The sequence below is a fragment of the Copadichromis virginalis genome, linkage group LG22 (assembly GCF_057382275.1).
Source record: "Copadichromis virginalis isolate Kocher_CV1m ecotype Utaka linkage group LG22, C_Virginalis_male_GT1.1, whole genome shotgun sequence".
In the NCBI taxonomy this organism is placed as follows: domain Eukaryota; kingdom Metazoa; phylum Chordata; class Actinopteri; order Cichliformes; family Cichlidae; genus Copadichromis; species Copadichromis virginalis.
Window position 1 is genome coordinate 33,483,321 of NC_140638.1, and position 22,926 is coordinate 33,506,246.

Consider the following 22,926-nt stretch of genomic DNA (forward strand, 5'->3'; position numbering starts at 1 on the left):
CTGTGTTTGTCATTACTTTTATATAGTGGTATTACTTTTGCAATTTTCATTTTTTTTGGAAAACAACCGGACTGAAATGATAAATTACAGATATATGTTAAGGGACTAGCAATATTCAGAATAACCTGTTTAACTACAGACATATTTATGTCATGATAATCCATTGAAGACTTACTTTTACATTTTAATGTGATATTTATTACTTCTTGCTCATTTGTAGCTGAGAGGAACAGTGAAAAGGGATTTGATTTTATATAACTGATATTTTCATTTTTATGACACGGGATGTCCGCTGCTAGTTCTGGGCCAACATTTATGAAGAATTTATTGAACCCATCGACAATATTACTCATGTTGTGATTTTCACCATTTGCATCAGTAAAATATTCAGGATATGATGTTCCAGAAGATCCTTGTTTAATTAAGTTGTTTAACACATCCCAAGTTCCTTTTATATTGTTTTTATTTTCATATAATCTTCTTCTATAATAAAGTTGTTTGCTCGTTCTTATAATATCAGTCAATTTATTTCTATATGCTTTATATCTTTGTTCCACTTCTTTTGTTTTTACTTTGATAAACTGTTTATACAGATTGTTTTTCTTTTTGCAAGCATTAATAATTCCTTTTGTGAGCCAAGGACTTTTTATCTTTTTTTTCTTTGTCATGTGTTCGTTTACAGGACAATGTTTATTGTACCACATAGTAAAAATATCTAGAAAATTATCATAAGCCTTGTCCACATCTGACTCTTCATACACCGAACTCCAATCTTGTTGTGCTAAATCGAAATTGAAGGCATGAATTGCTTCTTCATTTATTGTTCGCTTTGCTATCATGATCTTGGTATCTATTTTTTTTAAATCACAGTCACACAAAGTAAAAACTGGTAAGTGGTCAGTTATATCACAGACAAGCAGGCCACTATTAATTTGGAAATCCATGACATTAGTAAAAATATTGTCAATAATAGTGGCGCTATGTGATGTTATTCTGCTTGGCTTTGTTATTGTTGGATATAGTGATAAGCTGTACATTGTGTCAGTAAAGTCATCAATGGCTTTTAACCTTGTTGGATTTAGCAAATCAATGTTAAAATCACCACAGATAAATAGTAATTTTTGGTTCACCGAAGCAAACGTTTTTTCTATCCATTCATTAAAAGTGTCAATACTTGAACTGGGTGTCCGATATATACAACTTATTATAACATTTCTCTTTTTTTCATTCATGATCTCAATAGTCAAACATTCCAAAAGTCCATCAATAGCCATAGACATAGTTGTTAAAACATTATATTTTATAGAGTTATGAACATATATAGCAACCCCACCGCCCGCCTTATTTAATCTATTCATGTATTTTAAATCATATCCATTCAAACAAAAATCTATTCCTTTATCGACATTGAACCAAGTTTCAGTGATGGCTATAATACTAAAGGGGCGAGAAAATTGTTGCAAATAGTCCTTAATGAAATCAAAATTAGAGTACATACTTCTGCTGTTAAAGTGAATTAATGAGAGCTTCCCGTCTAGGTTAATTTCTTTTTCATATTGTTCCTGAGTGAAATAATTACAATTTTTAACAAAAGAAGAGAGAAAGTTACTTTCAGAATCTATTTCTGGATCTATTATATTATGCTCCTTATATTCACAATCTAGATCAATTACTTTCTGTTGAAGAACTAATTTCAACGTGTCCATGTCATTTCCTGGTGTAATTGATACATTGGTGTCAGTTATACTTGTCCAGATCCTCCATGTTCCTCACTACCCAGCCAACATTTATATGTGGGGCCCATATGGTTTGGAAATGGGCTGAAAAATGGGCCCCATATAGGATTGTCCGCGGGTTCCGTAATGGCCCCATTTTATAAGCCCATCTCGGTGTTATATTGGTAAAATCTGGGAACTAAATGTGCCCCAACTGGGCAAAGTACACAGAAACCCACCTGGGCCCCATCTTTCAAGTTTTTTGTGGGTACCATGTGGGCACCACATAGGCTAAAAAGTGGGTTTTAAGTGGGATTGTCCGCGGGTTCCATAATGGCCCCATTTAATAAGCCCATCTTGGTATTATATTGGTAAAATCTGGGAACTAGATGGACCCCAACTGGGCAAAGTACACAGAAACAGAAACAGAAAAGTAAATAATCAGGCCCCATCTTATCTTAATGACCTTGTAGTACCATATCACCCTATTAGAGCGCTCCGCTCTCGCTCTGCAGGCCTACTTGTTGTTCCTAGAGTATTTAAAAGTAGAATGGGAGGGAGAGCCTTCAGTTTTCAGGCCCCTCTTCTGTGGAACCAGCTTCCAGTTTGGATTCGGGAGACAGACACTATCTCTACTTTTAAGATTAGGCTTAAAACTTTCCTTTTTTCTAAAGCATATAGTTAGGGCTGGACCAGGTGACCCTGAATCCTCCCTTTGTTATGCTGCAATAGATGTAGGCTGCCGGGGGATTCCCATGATGCATTGAGTTTTTCCTTTCCAGTCACCTTTCTCACTCACTATGTATTAATAGACCTCTCTGCATTGAATCATATCTGTTATTAACCTCTGTCTCTCTTCCATAGCATGTCTTTATCCTGTCTTCCTTCTCTCACCCCAACCGGTCGCAGCAGATGGCCGCCCCTCCCTGAGCCTGGTTCTGCCGGAGGTTTCTTCCTGTTAAAAGGGAGTTTTTCCTTCCCACTGTCGCCAAAGTGCTTGCTCATAGGGGGTCATATGATTGTTGGGTTTTTCTCTGTATCTATGAAGCGCCTTGAGGCGACTTTTGTTGTGATTTGGCGCTATATAAATAAAATTGAATTGAATTGAATTGAATTGAAACCCACCTAGGCCCCATCTTTCAAGTTTTTGTGGGTACCATGTGGGCACCACATAGGCTAAAAAGTGGGTTTTAAGTGGGATTGTCCGCGGGTTCTGTAATGGCCCCATTTTATAAGCCCATCTCGGTGTTATATTGGTAAAATCTGGGAACTAAATGGGCCCCAACTAGGCAAAGTACACAGAAACCCACCCGGGCCCCACCTTTCAAGTTGTTTTGTGGGTACCATGTGAGTACCACATAGGCTAAAAAGTGGGTTTTAAGTGGGATTGTCCGCGGGTTCCATAATGGCCCCATTTTGTAAGCCCATCTCGGTGTTATATTGGTATAATCTGGGAACTAAATGGACCCCAACTGGGCAAAGTACAAAGAAACCCACCCAGGCCCCACCTTTCAAGTTGTTTTGTGGGTACCATGTGAGTACCACATAGGCTAAAAAGTGGGTTTTAAGTGGGATTGTCCGCGGGTTCCATAATGGCCCCATTTTATAAGCCCATCTCGGTGTTATATTGGTAAAATCTGGGAACTAAATGGACCCCAACTGGGCAAAGTACACTGAAACCCACCTAGGCCCCATTTTTCAAGTTCTTAGTGGGTACAACATGAGGAAAACATGAGCTAAAAAGTTGGAATGGCATTAGCAGTGGGTTCTGTATTTGCATCTTATTTCTAGTTTGAATTGACTAAGTTCTGGCACTGAGTGGGCCCCATGTAGTAAAACAGTCACAAAATCAATTTTTCAGACGGCTAATACGGGTTCTGTGACACAAAGACACCAAATATATTAAAGCTGACCGCAAACAAAATCTAGTTTGTAAATAAAACCATTTCAAAAATCACGAGGGTACACAAAACAACATTTTTCACATTTATTTTGTCCAACAACTGTGATTTTACGTAACTGTATTCCAAAGTGCGTAAACGTTTAAAAACTAGAAATGTCAAACTACAGCAAAATTCCTTAGATATTTGGAACTGTAGCAACATGGGGAAAAAGTCAGATGGAAAACTCAAAAGCTTATCTTGAATCAGCAGGGTTTGTTTTTTTACAGAGCCGTAAGTCTATTTTGTACCCTTGCAGCCCTCGGTCCTCCTCTGTCTTTAGCTCCACTGAACCACTTGGACAGAGCCTTCTCTGCTTCTTGCAAGTTGACTTTTGATGTTAAATAATTCTTCAGTGCCTCTGCAAATGAAGAAGAAGAAAAACGGGCAAGCCAAAGTAAAGTTAATCTTAGCTTACTTCATTTGGTGATGATTTTCAAAGAACAATGTTTATTTCACTTTATTGCCTCAAAAAATATATACAAATTGCATGATAACCAATCTCAGTTACACTTTCAAACACTTTATTAAAAAAGTTTAGTTTTCTAAAGTTCAAATGTCTCAAGTGAAACTAACTTACCATACACAACATTAAAAAGACGCAAATCTCTGAACTTTTTTTCCCCATGTCGGCCAAGCATGTTGTACTCCACAGCCAGCTCAGGTGATATGAGGAATTTCATCATCCTTCTTGTGGCATCGTCTACACTTGTTTCCCCTGTATCTGCTACCATGGCAACCTGAGGGGAACATACAAAAAGGACAGATTAGATACTGGCATCTGGTTAGGATGCCTCCCTGGTGAGGTGTTTTGGGCACGTCCCACCAGGAAGAGACCCAGAACACCCAGGACATGCTGGAGGGACTATGTTTTTCGGCTGGCCTGGGAATGCCTTGGGATTCCCCCGGAAGAGCTGGGCCAAGTGCCTGGAGAGAGCGAAGTCTGGGCCTCTCTACTTAGTACCGGATTGGGTCGAGGGGCAGCAGCCTAAGCTTAAGATAATGGACCGGAATGGAGGATAAATGGACACTTTACATATTACTTAATGTTTACTGTGTGGTGATAAAAAAAAAATGGTAGTAAACACAAGCTAAACTAAAAAAATTAATTGCGCTTCCTTAACCCTTTATCCCCAATAATGTTACGCAGGATAACTGGTAGGTCTGGTAGGTTTTTTCCTCTACTGTATACTATATGAATGTAATCAAGGATTAATAACAGAAAGAAAAAAGAAATTGAAATTTTGCCATTTTTACTAAAGGCAATCAAAATGTACATGAATAAAATATTTAAATTAGTCAATTCAAATTAATAACTCTAAAACACTGAACAAAATTAAGTATTTGACCCTGTGGTTTATTTTCGGACATCTCTTTTCTTCTAAAAGTCCAGGCGTGTTGGGCCCCTGGCAGAGCTCAGGTTTGACGAGACAGGTTTGGAAAAACCTGTCGCTGGCGACTTTTTGGGGGCTAAAGGGTTAAAATAAATAGGAATTGGCCAAAATTTGTATAAACTATGAAATAGCAGAACAAAAGTAAAAAAAAAAATCTTTATCTGTTATCAGAATCAAATATTTGATTAGAATAAAAAATTTAACTTTCTGGAAGATTTCTCGTTACATCTGTCATAAAAGTAACAACATCTCAGAAAAAAAACATGATAGCAACAGAAAAATATGATAGCAGTGTGATGTGATGGTCCCTGGCCAGATTTTTACACATATTATAAGCCCTGTGACACAAAAACCACAGAACTCTGACACGCACAGACTGTTTTCCTTCGTGCTAATGAAGAAAAATGCTGGTCTGGTATGTAAAAGGGAATTTATTCTTCCAGGACCTGAAGCTCCGTAATGCAGCCCTCCAACAGCCAAACCTATCTGTTCTCTGATTGTCTTGATGCATGCTCAATCATCCAGGTAAGTAAATCTCCAAAAGTTGATTCTGTTCATCTGGACGTAGCGCTTGCAGCATTTTCTCCCACTGAAAATGCTACGTCCAGATGAACAGAATCAACTTCTGGAGATGTTCTCTGATTGGATTGTTTAATTGGTGATTGACATGAAATTGACCAATCAGCTGAAAGGAAGAAAAATAGGGTCAAAATTTGGATGTGTAAGTATAAATCCACACACAGCCAGGAAAGCCGAGCGCAGAGTTGTTTGTAGCACCAATTCAGCCAGAGTGGAGCCAGATGGATTTTCCATCCATCCACACTGTAAAGTCTATAGACCAGCAAGTGATAAATTAACAGTGTTGTTGGTATTTTCTAAAACAGTTGTATGCAATAGGAATTGCTGTTTATAGTCCTCCTGTATATCTGCATGTTCCCTCCCAATTAAAACCTGTGATAATGGAGATTCAAATTCATGTCATACCTATACCAACAGTTATCAAGTATCCAGATCGACCTTTACTGATGTGCTCTGTCAGTGCGCCCCAGGGCAGCTGTGGCTACAATGTAGCTTGCCATCGCCAGTGTGTGATTGTGTGTGTGAATGGGTGAATGACTGAATGTAGTGTGAAGCGCTTTGGGGTCCTTAGGGACTAGAAAAGCGCTATAAAAATGCAGGCCATTTACCATTTAAAGGAAAATTGTTATTTCCATGTATTTTCCTGTTCTGCCTTCAACTTTGAGGACTTCCCCCCACATTTCTAGTTGTGACAGTGCACCTACAACAAAAAAAATCTGCTGTGATTTACATTTGTTGAAAGAGCAATTTTGTAAAATAGTCTATTTTTGTATGCACAGTTTACAAATCTGTCCTGTACAGCATGGACTGATTGCATGCTAAAAAGTTGTTGCTTAAAAATAAAACAATAAATTTTTAATTAATAACATCAGCAGAAAGCCTTGTTATTAATTAGATGTACAATTTCTATAGAATACGAAACAACTCAGTTCATTTTTGATCATATCAATACCAGCATATTACACAACTAGTGATGGGATTTTCGTCTCTTTTTAGAAAGCCGGCTCTTTCGGCTCCCAACCGGCTCTTCAGGTTGTTTTGTTGCTTTAATTAATTTATTATTAACAACAATATAAAATTATGAACAAAAGGAATTACTAATGTAAAAAAAGAAATGTGGTTTTATTTATATATGTTTATATATAAATATATATGGTGGCCCCTAGAGACAAAGCATGTACAAACTCCAAAACCCATTTCTAGCGTCAACTGAACTTCCAAAACAGAGCTATCTAGATCACTTAATTTACACAATTGAAATCATATGTGTATTTTTTGTGTATTTATACACAAGCACTCATATATATTCATAAAAAATTCCAAAAGCTGTTCATTTACCTGTTACTACCACACACCAAATCCGGTCGTTGGTACTTCCTGGCTTGTGTAGCCACTAGGTAACAAAATCTCAACACTGTGCCTAGCATCCTGGAGCACTTCTGTTGTGTTTTGTACGTGCTTTGGAGTTTGTACGTGCTATGGAGTTTTTACGTGTTTTGGGGTTTGTACGTGCTTTGTCTCTAGCAGCCACCGTAAATATACTTTTATTTATTCTCTCCACATAAAATGTAATAAATAAATCATATAATACAAAAAAAACAACTATTTACATTTCAACTTTTAACTATTTACATTTTCAGCTTTTTCCTTTTAAACAAATTTAAAGTGAAACAACACAAAACACTGCAAACCACAACACAATTAAATATAAATTAAAATATGAAAACAAAAAGAAGATGCACATTCTCTGTCATATGGGCCTGCATGAATAAACTTTCTGAATCCTTTATCATCCGCAATTGAAAATAGTTGTGGATGATTACTATACCTTTCTAATGTGACGTTGTTGTCCCTGGCTCTCTTTCTCTCTCTCTCTCCCTCCTGCTCTGTTACTGTGCTACTGCGTGTGTAACAACCGCCCCTCCCCCCTCTTCCCAGCGCAAAGCACAAGGCTCGCGTGCAGAGTGAAGCGGAAAAAAAGTGTGAGAGAGAGGGTGAGAGAGAGAGAAAAAACACGCTTGTGTCGTTCACTTCAAAGAGCCGTTTCGTTTTGACCAACACATCACTAACAACCATGATGAAAAACGCTCATCTGCTTCCATCACCATCAGCTGATTAACATTGAGCTGCTGCAGTCAACACCATCAAACTAATTTACTGTTTAATGTTATGTTATTGAATGCTTTTATTTTTAAATCTTTACCAGCGCTTAAAGACTGTAGATGTTCACACCTGGTGTTAGAAAACCGAGCTCACTGCGGTATTTTTTTTTTATAACAGGAAATTTAAATTTTTATTGGTTACCGTGTTTATTACCACTTTTATCAGTAATGTACTTCCTATAAAATATGGATTTGATAAGTTACCGGTTTATTGAAATCAGCTAGTGAACACATCGATCACTTTATTGAACTACACGCCTTACACTCTTGTGAGCTCTGGTTACTAACAGCAGGTGTGAATGTTTGGAGTCCAAAACGCAGATAAAGATTAGAATAACAAGGCAATGTAAAATCAGTTTAATGCAGTTGACAGTAGCAGCTCAGATGGAAATCAGCCAATTGTGAGGAGAGCAGAGGACCAAAACTGTCAGAGTTGTGGGTCAAGTGAAGAGAACACTGTTGGCATTATTGTTAGCATAAAAGATGAAAATTAAATAAATGTTAAATTTTAAAATAGATCATTGCCTCCTGTGCCTAAATAAATATATATACTTAATACCAATAAAAAAAAAAGGATGCCCCAAAGACCATCACTTTTCAAAAATAATAATAATAATAATAAGTAATACAAATAATATGAAAGTTACTTACATGTCAAAGATGGTGCTTGTGATCTTGAAGAATCTAAACGTGATAAGGAAATGAAAGAAAGTGCATGAGAAAATACAAACATTTTTGTTTTTTCCCAGGATAATTCAATATAAAAGATTCTCTTACTAATGCACAAAATGAACAGTGTAATTAAAAGTTTGAAAGGCACTGCATGTGTTTATATGATAAACTGACTAATTCAAGCAGAAAACACTAGCAGTGCAAAAATGTATCTAACTAGCTGACAGACTTTAAAGTCACAGGAAGATATATCAAAATGGTGACTTATGCCAGAACAAATGACTTGACAGACATAAATCCTAAATTCCTTTAAGTAAAAAAGGAATTACTTTTTTATAAGTGGTCCCTAGTGGTTTTCAAATTATTACATGGCTTGTTAATTTTTTATTAAATTATTAAGAAGCCAGATGAGTTCAAAACATTTACAAATTACTATAAAGCACTATCCAAACTTCAAATCAAGTGGCAAAATCTCCAAATTAAAAGTACTCGCAAACTATAAAAATTTGATTATACTTAAAAATATGCAAAAACTAATTTAGTGGAATTTTTACCTGCTCAAGAATACATTGAACATGCAATATTTAATTGAAAAGAACAAAATTTGTGTACTTTTAGAAAGGATTATTAAATATTTGGGGATACTAGACATAAAGAGGGTCTCGTACATTTACGGGCATCTAATTTCCTGGATTTAATGGTTTAAAAGTTTAATAGGTCTTTGAAGTTGATAATAAAATTGAGTCCATTATTAGCAAAAAGAATTAAAAAAAAAAAAAGAGCAAAAAAATGCTTAATATATAATAATTGTTTTAAACTTAAGCTTTGTAATTGTAGCAGATTTCATTGTCTGTAATTTTTTATTTAGCCCCACAGTAGTAAAAGCCATAAATGGGAGTTAGATTTATTACTAGTATTTTACACAGCATTCAGCTATAATAACATGTTCTGCATTTTCCTACTTCACCATCTGATCTGAACAGCTGCACTCTCTTAATTAATTAATGACCTAACATTTCTCAGTAACCAATAACTAGATGGAACAGCACAGTATCTAAGAGAGTGATCAGACAGTGTTTGAGCTAAAGACGCTGTGTGTTTCTTTTGGGGGCTTTTTACACACTGATCCACCACCGTTTTCCCATAGTACAATGCATATCTGGTAACATTACCGTATTCAGATCAGAAAACCGTTTCAGCTGCAGGCATCTACTCCTGTAATTTAAACAATCACCTTGCTACACTGCACATGAATATTACGTAACATGGTATGACTAGCTCATGTTCAGACATTTAAGATACTGTTCAGCCATTTTGTTTACTGGGTAGTGCATAATGGCCGAGTTAGCTGAGCAGGAATCCACTAAAGCCAAAAAAATAATATAAATTTTTTAAATTAATTACAAAAACCTTATAGGAAAACCCAAGAAACAGTTGCAGAAGCACAGAAAAAAACTGCCGTGTACGTTATAGTGTGTAAATTCAAAAACTGTATAGAGAGAATGGTGCAATGAAAACAGAATAAGATAAGATGAACTTTATTGAGTAGAATATAGGCAGTAAGAGTTTTTTAATTAACTTTAAATTATGTTTGCCAAAGACAATGCAGCAAATTAACCCAGTTCTACCTGCTAGCTAAAGATGTTATGCTTCTCCCCCTTATACCGTTTAGGACGACTATAGAAAGTTACTAAAATAACCATTGATGAAAACGTATCAAACTTTAAGTATTTACCTTTGTCATAGTTTTCGATTCTTTGGTATCCTTTTGTCCTCCACTTTCTTAAACACCAGGGAGAGAAAAGGCGCAACAGACGAAAGACCGCGAAGACTAGACGCTAGGCGGTGCAATCTGCTCCTCCCTCTTTTTAAACGAGCCAATAGGAGCTGCTCACATTAAAAACAACTTTATTTAAAAAGTCGTTTTACACCTGATACAAAAATTTTAAAAGTCAAACAATGCACAAGTTTAAAAGAACAATTTTATTTTTAAAAGTTTTTTAAGCATAGGGATGGTTAATATGTTTTAAAAAGTAATATATAATATTTATCAAAAAGTGTCACCCAAATCAACATCATAATAAAAATATAATTAATAAAAATATAATAATGATAAGAAGAAGAATAACAGTTTACCTAAAAGCTCTTCTAACATTAGACTGGTTTTGAAAAGTTTCAATAGTGTCAATACACCATAAGGACAAGGGAGTTTCACAGTTGAAGTGTGACTGCTTGAAAGACCCCATTCCCTCTCCTTTCCACTAGTTCAAAGAAAATATAAATTATTTCTGGTTATATAATTTGAGGGCACAAGTTTGAAGAGTAACATTTTAACAGATCGGTAATATACTTCAGGAGCTTTACTGGATCTGATTAACCAAAACTTCCATCTTCCATGTAACTAACTGTCTTTTCTCTAATACAGTAGAGTGTGTCTGATCTACTAAAAATCCTCAACTGCATGTTTGCTCAAGTAAATAGTCTTAATTGTTTGAACAACCAGTAATCCTTAATTTGCAAATGCCAAATCTGGATTTTGTCTGTGTAATTCACTTTTATCTTAGGTTTTTTATTCGTATTTTTTGCTTTTCTTTTTTTCTACTCTTGTGTCCGTTTTAATCACTTATTATTGCTGCTGTGACAAGTGAATTTACCTAAGAAGAATCATGAAGTCCTTATTTTATCTTATCTGAGCCTCACCATGCAGCCTACCATGCAGAGTTCACATTAAGTACATAAAATGAAATCTAAAATTAAAAAGTAACCAGTTTCAAACCAGTTATTTGGAATAGTGTGCAGAGTGTTTTGAGTAACATTGAATGTTCAAAAACACCAAAGTTCCTATAGTCTCACTTGACAGCTGGGTTGTAGTGTCTGATAACACATAACATCTTGAGGTCTCAATGTGGACTTTGAGTACATTTGCTAGCCAAGGCTAAATACTGAGAGGGTCAAAAATGAAGGGTCAAGAACATCTGACTGTACGTAAGGATAGCAAAAGTGATAGACTGAGGTTGTGCCAAATATGTTAAAGTTAGGGTGATTTCTTAGAGAATGGTACCACGTGGGTGCCGTCTGCAGGTTATAAAAGAGAGTTATGTTCATACTTTCTTTTGAGATTATTTTTACAATTTGACTTTCAGAACTCCCTGGGTTGTGCGCAATCTGTGATGGGCTTGTTTGAAATAAATCCTCCTTTATTCAAATAACACTTTCTCAGGCTCTTCACAGAAGAAGAATCCTCACATAAGCATGTGCTACCATTTTGAACCAATGTACACATTTACCATCACTAACCCAACTAGGACCTACATTGGATGCCCACCCATATGGATTTGATGTTAGAAACGCAAGTGGGTCCCATATATACTAAACAATCTTGAGCCCATGTAAAATATATGCCCATATTAATTTAACACAACCCATTTGGGGCCCACATAGACATGTTTTCAGGGTCTGACTTGCATTTGCCCATGTGTGACACATATAGTTTGACCAGGTGGGCCCCACCTATGTCATCAGTACCAAAAAATATATACCGATTACCTCACTTTGCCCCACCTGGGGCACACAGCAAATGCTTTTCTTTAAATGACTGTGTTTGCCCATGTCTAACCCAGGTGAAAAACCCAAGTGGGTCCTACGTGTGTTTCCCATTTTGAAACAAGTGAAGTGTTTCCCATGTTTGACCCAGCCAGGACCTACTATATGTTTCCACTCGGTTTTGCCCATATGGCTTTAATGTGAGAAACCTAAGTGGGTCCCATATATACTAAACAATCTTGAGCCCACATAAAATATATGCCCATATTAACTTAACATAACCCATATGGGGCCCACATAGACATGTTTTCAGGGTCTGACTTGCATTTGCCCAAGTGTGACCCATATAGTTTGGCCAGGTAGGCCCCACCTGTGTCATCAGTACTAAAAAATATATACTGATTACCTAACTTTGCCCCACCTGGGGCACACAGCAAACGCTTTTCTTTAAATGACTGTGTTTGCCCATGTCTAACCCAGGTGAAAAACCCAAGTGGGTCCTACGTGTGTTTCCCATTTTGAAACAAGTGAAGTGTTTCCCATGTTTGACCCAGCCAGGACCTACTATATGTTCCCACTTGGTTTTGCCCATATGGCTTTCATGTGAGAAACCCAAGTGGGTCCCATATATACTAAACAATCTTGAGCCCACATAAAATATATGCCCATATTAACTTAACATAACCCATATGGGGCCTACATAGACATGTTTTCAGGGTCTGACTTGCATTTGCCCATGTGTGACCCATATAGTTTGGCCAGGTAGGCCCCACCTGTGTCATCAGTACTAAAAAATATATACTGATTACCTAACTTTGCCCCACCTGGGGCACACAGCAAACGCTTTTCTTTAAATGACTGTGTTTGCCCATGTCTAACCCAGGTGAAAAACCCAAGTGGGTCCTACGTGTGTTTCCCATTTTGAAACAAGTGAAGTGTTTCCCATGTTTGACCCAGCCAGGACCTACTATATGTTCCCACTTGGTTTTGCCCATATGGCTTTCATGTGAGAAACCCAAGTGGGTCCCATATATACTAAACAATCTTGAGCCCACATAAAATATATGCCCATATTAACTTAACATAACCCATATGGGGCCTACATAGACATGTTTTCAGGGTCTAACTTGCATTTGCCCATGTGTGACCCATATAGTTTGACCAGGTGGGCCCCACCTATGTCATCAGTGCTAAAAAAATATATTGATTACCTAACTTTGCCCCACCTGGGGCCCACATAGACATGTTTCAGGGTCTGACTTGCATTTGCCCATGTGCGACCCATATAGTTTGACCAGGTGGGCCCCACCTATGTCATCAGTGCTAAAAAAATATATTGATTACCTCACTTTGCCCCACCTGGGGCCCACATAGACATGTTTTCAGGGTCTGACTTGCATTTGCCCATGTGCGACCCATTTAGTTTGACCAGGTAGGCCCCACCTGTGTCATCAGTACTAAAAAATATATACTGATTACCTAACTTTGCCCCACCTGGGGCACACAGCAAACGCTTTTCTTTAAATGACTGTGTTTGCCCATGTCTAACCCAGGTGAAAAACCCAAGTGGGTCCTACGTGTGTTTCCCATTTTGAAACAAGTGAAGTGTTTCCCATGTTTGACCCAGCCAGGACCTACTATATGTTCCCACTTGGTTTTGCCCATATGGCTTTCATGTGAGAAACCCAAGTGGGTCCCATATATACTAAACAATCTTGAGCCCACATAAAATATATGCCCATATTAACTTAACATAACCCATATGGGGCCTACATAGACATGTTTTCAGGGTCTAACTTGCATTTGCCCATGTGTGACCCATATAGTTTGACCAGGTGGGCCCCACCTATGTCATCAGTGCTAAAAAAATATATTGATTACCTAACTTTGCCCCACCTGGGGCCCACATAGACATGTTTCAGGGTCTGACTTGCATTTGCCCATGTGCGACCCATATAGTTTGACCAGGTGGGCCCCACCTATGTCATCAGTGCTAAAAAAATATATTGATTACCTAACTTTGCCCCACCTGGGGCACACAACAACAGCCTATCCTTAAATGACTGTGTTTGCCCATGTCTATCCCAGGTGGAAAACCCAAGTGGGTCCTACATGTGTTTCCCATTTTGGACCAAGTTAAGTGTTTCCCATGTTTGACCCAGCTAGGACCTACTAAAAGTGCTCACTTGGGATGGCCCATATGGGTTTAATGTGAAGAACCCAAGTAGGCCCCATACAAAAAGCCCAGTTTGAGCCCATGCCCACATGGTACCCATCCAGCCCGAGCAAAAACCAGGTGGGGCCCATATATACATGTTGGCTGGGTATCAGTACTTTTGCCTCTTCTGGTGTCCCGTTTAGCTTAATGAAAATCTTACAGTTTGTTACCCATGTATGTTGTATTTTACCGTTCTTCTTCAGTTGCCTTGCCTTCCTCGCGATGTCTGCGTTTTTTCGTATCAGATGCTCATTAATGAAAACGTCCGTGCCTTTCAGTTTGCGTCCTTGTTTCAGCAGTGCGACCTTGTTCTTCCGATTGACAAATCTCATAACGACGGCCGGCGGTCTGTCACTCCTCCTGGGCAGTGAGTGACATGCTTCTATGTGCTCCAGGTCCATCTCTATCCCCTTGCTTTGGAGGAAGGACGCCACCTGTTGCTCTACCGAGTGGGTCTCCTCGTCGCTGGGCTCCCCGACGTTCCCGGCCACCGCGCGCGCGTACGAGCGCGCGGCTTGATTTTAATACCGCTGATGACCACGTCGTTCGTACGGGTGTACTGCTCCAGCTCATCCACCCGCCGCTCGAGATCCATGATCCGTCTGTCCTTCTCGGCATTTTGGAGGGGTAGCTGTTTTACCTCCTCCAGAAGCCCCAGAAGCAGCTCCTGCTGTGCCCTGACTGCGGCCACGTCTCCGCACAGCGCTCCGAGGGAGGTTTTAATGTCCTCAACCTCCTCTGGTGTTGGGCCTTTCTTGGGTGGCATACTGAAGCGAGAGCACGAGGCGGCCACCACGAAGGACCCGGAAGCGGAATTTCTGATGATGGCGCCTGGCTAGGCCTGCTGGCTGATGGTGGAGCCTGGCTGTGGCCTGCTGGCTGATGGTGGAGCCTGGCTGGGTCTGCTGGCTGTGGCCTGCTGGCTGATGGTGGAGCCTGGCTGTGGCCTACTGGCTGATGGTGGAGCCTGGCTGTGGCCTGCTGGCTGATGGTGGAGCCTGGCTGTGGCCTGCTGAGTATAAAGCTTGATTAATAACAATGGTGGAATTTGAGCGGAGAATAAACAGCTGGATCCACAAAGTATGCACAAGGGAACTAAAACAGACACTCTGGCCAAGAATGAGGGGAGAAACCACAGAGAGAACCCCCTGAGGGTGTCCATATTGTTGCTGGGGACTTTAATAAGACATGTTTGAAATCTGTACTCCCCAAATTCCACTAACATGTTAATTGTCCTACCAAGGGGGAACTGGACACTGGAACATGTATATACAGTAACATCAAGCAGAAAACAACACCCCTCCCCCACCAACGATAATCCGACCACCAGACTGTTTTGACTGTTCTATCTTTGAACAGCAAGATCTGGAGACTCAGTATGTTCTTTTCTACATTAAGTGTTGTCCAGAGAATGTGACAGTGACCAAAGCCATTCCAGGTTTCTCCTAAGCAGAAACCTTGGATGACGAGTGAAGTAGAGGCTCTGATCAGAACTGATAACTCAGCTTTCAGGCTGAGGGACAATTTTAGGTACAGCACTGCCAGAGCTAACTTGAGGAGGGGCATCAAATAAGCCAAAGACACTTACAGGAGATGGGTAGAGGGCTTCATCACTAACACCAACCCTCATCGGGTGTTCAAGCCCTCATCAGCTAGAAAGGCCAGAACCCCCAAACCCATGACAAGTTTCTGGGCACCTACATCTCCGCCGAAGGCCCAGCAGTGGCTGCCCTTCCTCCATGTCCTAAGGAAGAATAAGTTGGACCAGAAGCAGCTGCTGCCTTCTACCGCTCCTCAGTGGAGGGCATGCTCTCCTACTCCCTGGGTGTTTTCTACACAGGGGCCACAACTGACAACAGGAAGTGTCATGATCCTGGGTCTTTTGACCCAGCGTTTTAAGTTTGAGTTAATTTTGTTCATAAGGTTATCTAAGTTCATTTGGTTATTAGACTCCTGGTGTTTTCTTCCCCTGTATTTAAGTTTCCCCTCAACCTTCGTGTTTCATGCTACGCGTCTTATGTTATCAAGTTTGTATTATCATGTCTGTCTCATGTTTCCTGTTTTATTTTGAAAGAGGTCCTGTGTTCCTGCATTTTGTTTTACTCTTCCCCTGTGGCGTTGTTATGTTCATGTTGATCTACTGTGCCTTTCTGTTCCATGTTTCAGGTCCCTATGTTCTGTCTCCCCCAGTCTGTTAAGTTCACATGTCTTGAGTTCCGTCAGTGTGTTTCCTGTTTTACTTTCACAGTCTGCTCTATGTTAATGTTTCTAGTTTTGCTTCCCTTGCTTCGTCCTGCTTAATTACTCTCAGCTGTGCTCTCCTCCTGTGGCTCATTCCCCCTCGTTATCCCTCAGTGTATTTAAGCCCCATGTTTCTCTTTGTCAGTGTTGCGTCCTCCCTCATAGCTGTGTGATTTTTCCCCTGTGGCTCCTTGTGCTTTAGTTTTCCCAGTTTAGTTTAGTTTATTTTGTATTGTTTTTCGTGTCCCACTCCACGCCAGCAATAAAGCTGTGTTTTTTGAGTTTACCTTTTGACTCTGTGAGTTTGCGTTTGGGTCCTACTCTTGCCTGCACACAGCCGTATTGTGACAGAAGGACGCAACCAGACAATGGACCCAGCAACTCATAATCCCTCCGCTGAGCTCCGGGAGGACATGATCTATGCGTTGGAGTTTCTATGCCAGGAATGGTTTGCGCTGCCCTTTGAAGAGTACCAGGAGGAGTTAGCCATCCGTCTGCAGAGGATGGTTTCTGGACTTCCCTGGCTATTTGGCACGCTAAACCCTCTCATCCAGGACTTCCTCGTTTCCACCGTACACATCCGCCCGGATCGGCCTCTCCACTATGAAGACTCGGAGGAGGTTCAGCCCGGTCCGCTGGAGGATTCGCGGGCTGGCACGTCTCCTCCCCCTCCTTCCCGGAGAAAACGGCGTTCACGCCGTCAGCGATCCCGAGCAGCGGAGCAGTTTTCTTCCATTGCTGGAGGGCCCGAGGAGCCTGTCCAGCCACCACCTGCGGCTGCCTCGCTGTCGCCTGGTCCAGCTTCTGCTTCGGCTCCTGCTTCACCTGGTCCAGCTTCAGCCTCAGCTCCTGTTTCGCCGTCGCCTCATGCCACGTCAGCTGGAGGGCCCGAGGAGCCCGTCCAGCCTCATGCCACGTCAGCTGGAGGGCCCGAGGAGCCCGTCCAGCCTCATGCCACGTCAGCTGGAGGGCCCGAGGAGCCCGTCCAGCCTCATGCCACGCCAGCTGGAGGGCCCGAGGAGCCTGTCCAGCCTCACGCCACGTCAGCTGGGGGTTCAGGAGAACCGCACCAGCTTCACGCCACGTCAGCTGGAGGGCCCGAGGAGCCCGTTCAGCCTCCTGTCTCCGCTGGGGGGCCCGAGGGGCCCGTTCAGCCTCCTGTCTCCGCTGGGGGGCCCAAGGGGCCCGTTCAGCCTCCTGTCTCCGCTGGAGGGTCCGAGGGGCCCGTTCAGCCTCCTGTCTCCGCTGGAGGGTCCGAGGGGCCCGTTCAGCCACCAGCTGCTCCACCAGCAGCCTCATGCACGTTTGCAGCAGCCGTGTCTTCATCCACGCCAGCTGCGGCCTCCGTGCCTCCGCCATCGCCTGGTCCAGCTTCATCCGAGTCGTCATCCTCGTCTGGTCCAGCCCATGCCACTGCTTCTGACACACCTGGTCCAGCCTCGGCTTCTGGCCCTGCCACGCCTCAGCCAGAGGACGACTCTGCACCTGCTGGCCCTGCCACGCCTCAGCCAGAGGACGACTCTGCACCTGCTGGCCCTGCCACGACCCAGCCGCAGGACGACGCCTCGCCTGGTCTCGACGCGACCCAGCCGGAGGACGACGCCTCGCCTGGTCTCGACGCGACCCAGCCGGAGGACGACGCCTCGCCTGTGCCTGCCACGCCTCAGCCTGGTCTCCTTCCACCTGCCAAGCCACGTCCAGGTCCAGCACGGCTGTTTCCGGAGCCTGTCAGGACAGCCTGTCGACGGAAACCAACCAAACCATCCAAGGATTATCGTCCACGCCGTCGACCACCAGCCAATTCTTGTTCACGCCGTCGACCACCTGCCAAGCCGCCCGACGGTGTTCGTACCCGCCCACGTCACCGCCGGCCACGAGCCAAGCCACCCGACAGGTCTCGTCCATGTTGCCGCCGGCCACGAGCCAAGCCACCCGAGTGTGGCCAGCCATGCTTGCTTCGCCACTGCCACCTTCCACATGGCCGGCCCCCTGAACCCTTGAACTATGGACTACTGTGCCATTGGCCTCCAGGTCGGCCACCTGAACTACTCCGCCATGAACTCCTTTTCTGCTGAGATCATGGTCGCCCTCCTGAAACAGGGTCTCGGACTCTTAAGCCCTTGTGTTTGGACTGAGTGCTTCGGTTTCTTTGTTTTGTTTCTACTGAACCTCTACTGAACCATAAAGTTCAACCATACAGCATTTGGTTGTGGCATACACCATCTGCTTCCAGTAACACACAGTTGAGATTCTTTGGATTCTGTGATCGGTGAAACCTCCCTCTATTCGGTGTCCAAATGGAAATGTGTACACAGACAAATCAATTTGCGAGACCAAAAATTAAACTTTAATAGAACACCAGTAAAGCAGATGCATGATCCAGAAGAGCAAATTTTGATTTTTTGAGCTCACTATTGCTGTTGATAATTACTGATTAGTAATCATTCATACACATACTATAAACCTGTTTTTCTATCCTATAATTATGATCACAATTATAAAACTAGATGTGAGGACTTTTTGTAGTTGTCAGGCTGTAATGCACAGTGATAAAGGTCTTAGCAACAGACAACAGTTTTTCAAATTGGGAGATTAATCTTTCAAAGTCCCCCTACTGGCCACACAGAGAAGCGTAAAATACATCAAACCTCAGAGAGCTGCACAGCTGAAGCAGTGTTGTTTACAGAATTTAATTGACAGTGTATAAAAGGCTCTGGGATTTTATGTCTATGTTCTGCAATATTGTGTGGGGTGGAGTCGTAGGAAATGACGTAGGCAGAAGTTGGGGGTATCGCGATGCTACTCGAGAAGAGGAGATTTTTCTGTGTTAGTTCTGTTACCTCGTAAGCTGTGTTCCTGGTTGCCATCCTTCACGTGATGCTCCGAGTGTTAAGTTCATGACTGGAAGTAAGTTTCCTTAAATATGTTTATTTTCCGATTCTGATGTTGGCCGCGGCTTTAGTTACATTCTACCGCATTGTAGCACCGCATTTTTTCATCTCGTGACTCGAAGCATGTGCCGCCGGCCGCCGCCATTATGTAGTAATTTTATTCGGCCACACGATGGCGCCAAAGTCCTTTGTTTACAGTTAGAGTGGATGTTTCGGCTATGTATGACATTCTCACTGTGTTTAATTGTGTCCTTTCTGTGTTTGGAGCAAGAGATGTAAGATTGGCATAGTTCAAATTATATATGTCCTGTTATGTGTATATTCAGGTGGATGTGTTGGTTTATTTCATTTAATCCTTTATATTTATCTTAGTGAAGCTGTTGCTGTATATATTTATATACTCATGGCAACTTGTTTGTTACTACAGACTGCTGGCAACACTGAGCATCTAGGTGGCAATAAAACAGCTGGCGGTGACAATCCAGCAAAGTGGAAGCCTGTTGTCCTCCTTCCTGTATCCTGACCGATACACCATCTTGTTAGCTGCTGAACCTAAAAGAACTAGCCCTCACCAAGTACTCCTCAACATTGGTCCTTCGAGCCGGATGAGTTATCAAGATGGAGCCAGATGGAGCGACATGTCCTGATGCAAGGCCTAAACGCCGTACACGTCGACCAAGCCGGTTTGAGGACTTTGATGTTAACTATACAGGCCACCTCTTTAGGGAAATGCTGCAGTGGGATACCCCACACCCTCACACAAGAAGCGACAGAGTTCAGCCTCAGTATAGTCATACGCCACCCCTCTACAGCGACAGGGATGGGGCCTATTACAATACACCCCCTCCACTGGGAAGAAGTGAACAAGATGTGGACCTTAATAGGAGCCTCTCACCTGAATTTGCACCTTCTAATTTGCTAGGGTCTTCAATACACACATTTCATACAGAATTCAGAGCCTTGCAGGCCAAAAGAGAGCAGCTACTCCAATCACAGCAAGTTTTACAGGAGGGCCTCAAAGAACTGAAGGAAGCAAAGAGTGACCTCAGAGAGCTGATTGAAGTGGCTCACCTGCTGAGGAAGGATATGGCTCACCTGACTGCCTCACAGCCTAGCACCAATCATCCCCCCAAGCGCGGTTCAGGAGAGGTATACACCACCCCTGAGACAATGCCACAGGAGGAGGATGAGGAGGTGTGGCCCGACCCACCGCCATGGCCTGAACCGATGGAAGAGTTGCACACGGGATTCTCCCAAATGAAGGTTGACGAACAATACTCCGATGATGGTGTACAGTACCACCCTCTACCCCGCACACCATATTTCGCTGGTGAGCCTTCGCTGCCTAGTCATCGCTGCACCCTATATCAGGACCCTGTGGTTAAGGATGGAAACACGTTTCATGCCCCTCCACAACACTCTGTGCCACCCCCCTGCTGGGCACCAAGTAAGACAGGTTTGCTCCCAACCAAGCCTGTTCCAGCCAGTTCCCCCTCTCTTGTCACTGGAGTAACCAGTGGGCATGGCAGCAACCCATCTGCTCCTCTTTCGGCTGAGCTAGTGTACAGGGGGCCCAAACCAACCATTCCAAGGTTCATTCATTCTGATCCCTCTGAGTTTGCTAGGCTCCGCATGGCTTTAGAGAACCTACTCCCTCCTAATGCTACTGAGCTCTTCAAGTATCAGATACTTGTGGACCACCTCAAACTAGATGAAGCTCGACTTATTGCCGATGCTTACCTGAACTCACCCAAGCCTTATACTGACACCATGGCAGCCCTCCACGACAAATTTGGACAACCTCATCAGCTCGCCTTGAGAAAGATAGCAAGTGTCCTGGATGGTCCTGAAATAAGGCGAGGTGACACAGTAGCCTTCCAAAGGTTCTCCCTTCAGGTGCAGTCACTAGTTGGGCTGTTACAAACATTAGGACTGGAAGGAGAAGCGGAGTTGAACTGTGGGTCCCACGTTGCCCGACTAATAAGTAAGCTTCCTGTCGAACAGAGAGCTGATTTTCGTCGACACCAGTTTAAACAGCCCGGGAGCACCTACACTCTGTACGACCTATCTGCATGGCTTCGTCAGGAGTCCTGGTGTCAAGGATTTGACGGCCAAGCAGGTGTAAGAAGCAGTAGAGAAAGGACAAGTGTAAAGGCTGAGGCCCGTCCAGGCCGACAAACCGTGACATAACCTAAAGGGGCCATCAGAACACACTTTTCCACCAGTGAAGGAGAGTCGAGCTAGAGGGAAGGTGTCATGGTCCTGGGTCGGTGACCCAGCGCTTTTAGTTTGTTATCATTTTCTAGATGATGATTGTTTAAGTTCTGTGTTATTTTCGATCTGCCTCTGAGTCTGCGTCTGTATCTCTCTGTCTATGGTGTCTCCCCATCTGTTTGTGAATCTGTCTGTTTAGTTCAATGTCTTGTCTGGTTCCATGTGTCTGAGTTTCCTGTTTTATTGTGAAGGTCCGTGTCGTATGTGAGTGTGATCAGTTTACGTTTCCCCTGTCCCGTCAGCCCAGATTCCTCCCAGCTGTGTTGCCCTCCTGTCTCTCATCCCCTGATTACTGGTGTGTGTATTTAAGCCCTGTGTGTTCTCCTGCCTGTTGCCGGTTCGTCTGTGTTACTCTGTGTCAGTCTGTGTTCCTCGGTGTCCTGCTCGTCTCTCTGCCTCTCTTCCCTTTTTGTTTCATCTCAGGTTTGTCATTTAGCTTTCCCAGTTCAGGTCTTTAGTTTTGTCTTCCCTCTTGCCTGTTTTGCCTTCTCACCACTGTGTAAATAAACTCACCGGCATCTCATCCACTGCCTGCATCTTGGGTCCTTCTTCTAACTCCACACGGCTCGCCTCGGCAGCCGCGACAGTACGAACCGGCCAAATATGGACCCAGCGGCATTCGCACCTTCCAAGGAGCTTCGGGAGGAATTAACCGATTCAGTTTCCAGGTGGACTAATCTGTGGCTAGAGCATGAGGGGGAGGAATTTCATCATGCTCTGGAGGCCCGAATACAGCGGCTAGTTTCCAATCACCCCTGGCTGCTGGATTCACTTCACCCACTCCTACAGGACTTCATCCTCAACACGCTTCATCTTCACCCTCCAACTGCGACAGCTGACCTGCCTGGCTTACCGGAAGATTCTCTCCCCAGTCCACCAGAGGACTCTCAGCTGGACACAATGCCGCCCGATCAGTCGGCTTCCCCCTCCTTCCGGGCAAAACGGCGGTCCTTCGCTTGCCAAACCAGCTCTCGGGGTCAGTGAGAGTGACAGTTTCATGTACATGCAGCCCCCCCAGTGGCCAGCTCACACCAGCCCAGGCTTTTTACAAAGCACTGGGAATCATCCTCATTCCACCCAGCCCATCCACCTCACAGCAGGAGCAGCCACTTCAGAGCTGCCTCATATCACCGTCCGCTTCCCCGGCCGCTCTCGCCCCTTCTCCCAGGCGGAAGCGACGTCCGCACGGCCGTTAGTTACCGGCGGATTCCGTGAGTCAGGAGCGCAGTGTTTTTTCTGCTCCATCTGAGCGTGCATTCATGAACACTCTGTCAGTTATTCCTGAATCTAGTAATTC

The 22,926-nt window shown here is 43.0% G+C and overlaps 1 long non-coding RNA gene across 1 annotated transcript; it reads right to left on the reverse strand.

Moving 5' to 3' along the window:
- Positions 1-3,688: 3,688 nt before the first annotated feature.
- LOC146683728 (uncharacterized) lies at positions 3,689-10,371 on the reverse strand. Its single transcript, XR_014917510.1, has 4 exons — positions 10,198-10,371; positions 8,442-8,474; positions 4,236-4,395; positions 3,689-4,016 (listed from the first exon to the last, which is right to left on the reverse strand). It is a non-coding gene; the product is annotated as an uncharacterized LOC146683728 (long non-coding RNA).
- Positions 10,372-22,926: the final 12,555 nt, after the last annotated feature.